We start from the raw sequence: 4345 nt of genomic DNA, 5'->3' as shown, positions 1-4345 counted from the left end.
TCCGTTAGTGTTATCACTAGTGATTTTTCAAGCTGCTGACAACAGAGTTGTGATACCTGTCCATTCCTAGATTACAGTCTCTTAAAGCTTCTGCACATCCAGAAACATCTTATGATGGTTGGCATCTCATGCTAGAACTTCCAAGGCATGCAGTGCACTGCTGACATAGTAGGACTGGACTGAAGGCACAGTTGGCTTCAGTACCGCTTGCACCTGGCTTAAAGAAAGCAGGATGCTGAGCTGTGATGGAGGAAAACCATAGGGCCTACCCACTAGCACATCTTGGCTACCAGCCATGCACAGTGATTGGTGGAAAGTAGGTGCAAGCCACAGGCTACCACTGTCATTTTAAACCATAACGCTAAGCTCAGTAGGATGGATTTTCTGTTCTGTGGAGGTGAACACTCTGAATATCAAGAAGTCCTCCTCATCTCCCATCCATCTCAATACCTTACTTTAAAAAGACTTTTTCTGATAAATTTAGATGGATGGTGGTTGTCTTCACAGCCTGCTGTCAGATAGGCCTGAGCTATCAGTAACTGCATATATTAAAAGGGAATGTTGCAGAAGCCAGACTCGTGACTCTCAAGACTATCTGTAACTTTTTTTAGCTTGCTGCTATTAATAGCCTTGAAAAGTGCGTACAGCCCACAGTTCCTATCCTCATGTATGGCTTTGATATTTATGCCTCCTACTGTAGTGGTGGGAGAGCCATCATAGCCAGCCTGGTGACAGCATGCTAAGTGGCTGCCAGCCCTTGTTTTTAGGGCATTAAGGAGAAGTTCTTCCACTTGAGTATTATCCTATGCTTCATTCAGCATCAAACCCTTCTAACAGCTAGGAGAACAAAGGAGTCCAGGCCACAGAGACCAACTTAACTAACAACCAACAGTGAATATTCTGTGTATTTTTTAAAAAAGTTCAGTGTTCTTCAGAAGGCTTAGAAGTTAGTAACTTTTACTGTGATCAATAATGAACTCCTTGAACAAGATAATTAAACAGCCCAAAATCATATTATGTGCCCTTAGGAAAAAAAAAAAAAAATAAACATCTCTCTACCACCTACACAGCAAAAAATCTTCTAGGATCATGAGTTTAAGTTTCTGTAAAATCAAACAATAACTTGTTATCCTCAATAATGTACAGTCTCTAAAAAAATCAGAACTAATAAAATCGCTACTGAAAAAAATTGTGAATTCATGCAGGTGGAGACAGCCCTATAATTTATATTATCATAGAGCTCAGCTTTGGAAATCTAAATGCTATACAAAGGCACATGAGCATCACTGAGATGGAGGACTGAGACGTGGTTAGAGATTTCACCGACTGGAAAGTTGTACATTTGGTTGCTACCAATGTAAAGAGGAATAAAAAAAGCTCCAATTATATTTTGTTCTATTATGTTGTCTTACATAAGGCAGAATGGAATGAGATCTAATAATTTCAAGGTAGAGCACCTGATTATGTCAGATATGAAAGATTTTATATGCTGCTTACATTTCCCTTTCTAAGCGTGAGAAAATGGCTTCCTTCTGAGAAGCTCATCTATTTGGGCCATGCAAGTTGTGACCATTCATTCCATTGTCTGTATTTCTCTTGCCTTGGATTTTATTCAACTCTTCCCTCAAGATGGTACCATGTAGCACTGCAATTATACTGATTTAGGTATTCTTGCCTGACCTTAGACTTTAACAAAGCTACAAGTATTTACTTACGTCTCTCACATAGTTTTGTTTGATACAGAAGTTTGGTTTAGATTAGCACCTTTTATGTCAGAGAAAATGTAAATGTTTTAATTCATAGATACAAAATTGGAGGACTATTTTAGTGATTCACAAGTCTACCTTTGCAAGGATAATTTACATGCATAATAATTTACATGCATAGCCCATTTGAACTTAGTTATGAATGTATAGAATCCAACTTTTCTCCGAGACAATAGACAAATTAATTCTTTGCCTATTGAGTTAACTGTACAGCTGATAGTTAAATAACTTTTTAATTTAGTGGGATCATTTAAAGATTTCAAGTCTATGCACGATGAGCAATGATAAATATTGACATAACTGCTTTATGCAATGAAGTCATTCAAACGGCAGCAATGCTCCAAATATATATTCAGGTGTGATCTTACTTTCTAATTGGGCCCTCAAGCTCTTCCAGTATAACCACACAAACTAGTACTAAGATAAAGCAATTTTTGTCTGTGGCCTACTGCCATATAAAAAGAATTGATAAATAGGAAATACATTGCAATATTTTTGTCCTTTCCTCTGTCCCAGGGCTAGACTCTGAAAGTTGTCCATCTTTTTTTTTCTGATGACTTTTGGCACCACATACCTTAGGAAGGGCATTCATCAATAATCTTTTTTTTCTTCTTTTTCTGCTATTCCATATATAGAGTAGCCATAGTGCTCATTGGGGAGGCAGATACACCATGTCACATCAACTACTGTTTTGCTGCTAGCAAAATACACGGGCAAAAAATGGCTGGAGTGGCTACAACAAGACAGAGAAAGACAGGCAGTGTGGCTGCCAATGGAACACCTCTCCTACAAGGACAGGTTGAGAGAGCTGGGGCTATTCAGGCTGGAGAAGAGAAGGCTCTGGGAAGACGAGAAAGCATCCTTTCAGTATATAAAGAGGGGCAGTAAGAAGGGAGCAGAGTCTTAAGCAGGGTCTGTTGTGATAGAACAAGGGGAAATGGGTTCAAACTAAAAGAGAGGAGAATTAGATTGGATATAAGGAGGAAGTTTTTACGATAAGGGTGTAAAGCATTGGCACAGGCTGCCCAGAGAAGTGGTGGATGCTCTGTAGGCACTCATGGTCAGGTCTGATGGGGCTTAATGCAGGAAAGTTGGACTCAATGGCCTTTAAAGGTCCATTCCAGATCAAATGGCTCTGTACTATCATGCCCTGTCACTGCAATCACTGCACTGACAGATTTTAAGACACCACCCACAGTCTACAGTGATGTCTGCAATGAACAGAGCAAGAACCACAGCAAAGCATGGATTCAGAATATCTCAAATTGCTGCACATTACAGAGATTTATTTCAGTGTTACTGGTTACACAACACATGCAGCCATCAAGCTTAAGAGAGCTTGGCAACAATCAAGATGCAGGAAGATTGTGACTTTGATTGCAGTTGGTTCTCTTTCGTCTTTTCAAGAAGCCAGCAGCTCCTAGGACTTCACTCCAGATTTCTCACTGGAGAAACTCTAACATGCCAAGTTGCTGCCTGCAGTGGGAACATGACTAATTGCTGAGTGGAGTTCCCTGCTGACAGCTTGAGCTTGGTTTCAGCAGTTGTGTTGTGCACAACTCAGCTTCTTAGAGAAGCCACCTGTAATCCATGGTTTTGAGAAACCTCTTTTTCTGTAGAACAAGAAGCACACAAGTCTTGAAACAGAAGGGTAATCTCAGTCTTTTGAATGCCTTCTCTTGGAGATGGATGGTCTTAGGCCTTCTGAACACAGACATTATACTCTGGAAATTCAGATTTCTTTTGCAAATCGTGACCACCTTATTTTGCCTCCCTACTAAAGAACTCACACTAGCCACTAGCCTCTAGTGTGAAATCATACTGATGTTCCTTTGTCTCTGTTTCCAGAGTTTTTCCCTTATTTCCCTTTTTTGATTGTTGTGTGTTGGTCGATTTTTGGGTTTGTTTTTTTTTAGGGGGGGGTGAGAGGGTGGGCGGAAGGAGTTGTTTAAGTACGACAAAGCCCACTGCTGATTACAGTTTTGAGCACTATATTGATAATCAGCAACAACTTTCTTCAGTAAGACAGAGGAGATGAGTAATAAACCTTAATAATGCTTCTGCTAATAATTAACTTGCATTTTAGCATGTGTAAGCAACTTACAAGCTAGTTTTAATGATTGAGTAACTTCTTATAAGCAGTCCAAGTCTTTTCATAATGCTATTACTACCTACACATTCTGTGGAGCTGAAGAAATCTATTCAGTTTGATTTCAGTATTTACAGCAATCTAAAACTGACATAGCTTACAGCAGAACTGGGCTAACAGTCCTTAAACACTGAGTGATAAATTTCATGAAGCCCTTTAAGTAGTATGAATACTTCTGTATGAAGTCTGCTTTCAAGATTCTGAGTCAATCTTTACTTAAAGCTTTTCTTTCTATACTTTTAATTGTGAATTTGAAAATGGCTGCAGGTGTAGCAGAACTGTTATTTTTTTGGCTGTCCATTATCTCAAGCCACAGAACATCCTACAGCAATAGAGGAAAACAAAGGTGAGCGTGTTTAGACCAATGCTGCTTCTCCTTAGAGAGAGAATCTGTGTGTTTATAAGGATTTGCTTTTGCAGTTCAGTCTCA

The sequence above is a fragment of the Meleagris gallopavo genome, chromosome Z (assembly GCF_905368555.1).
Source record: "Meleagris gallopavo chromosome Z, MGAL_WU_HG_1.1, whole genome shotgun sequence".
NCBI lineage: Eukaryota > Metazoa > Chordata > Aves > Galliformes > Phasianidae > Meleagris > Meleagris gallopavo.
The sequence above is the reverse complement of the archived record's forward strand: the minus strand, read 5'-3'. Positions refer to the sequence as shown.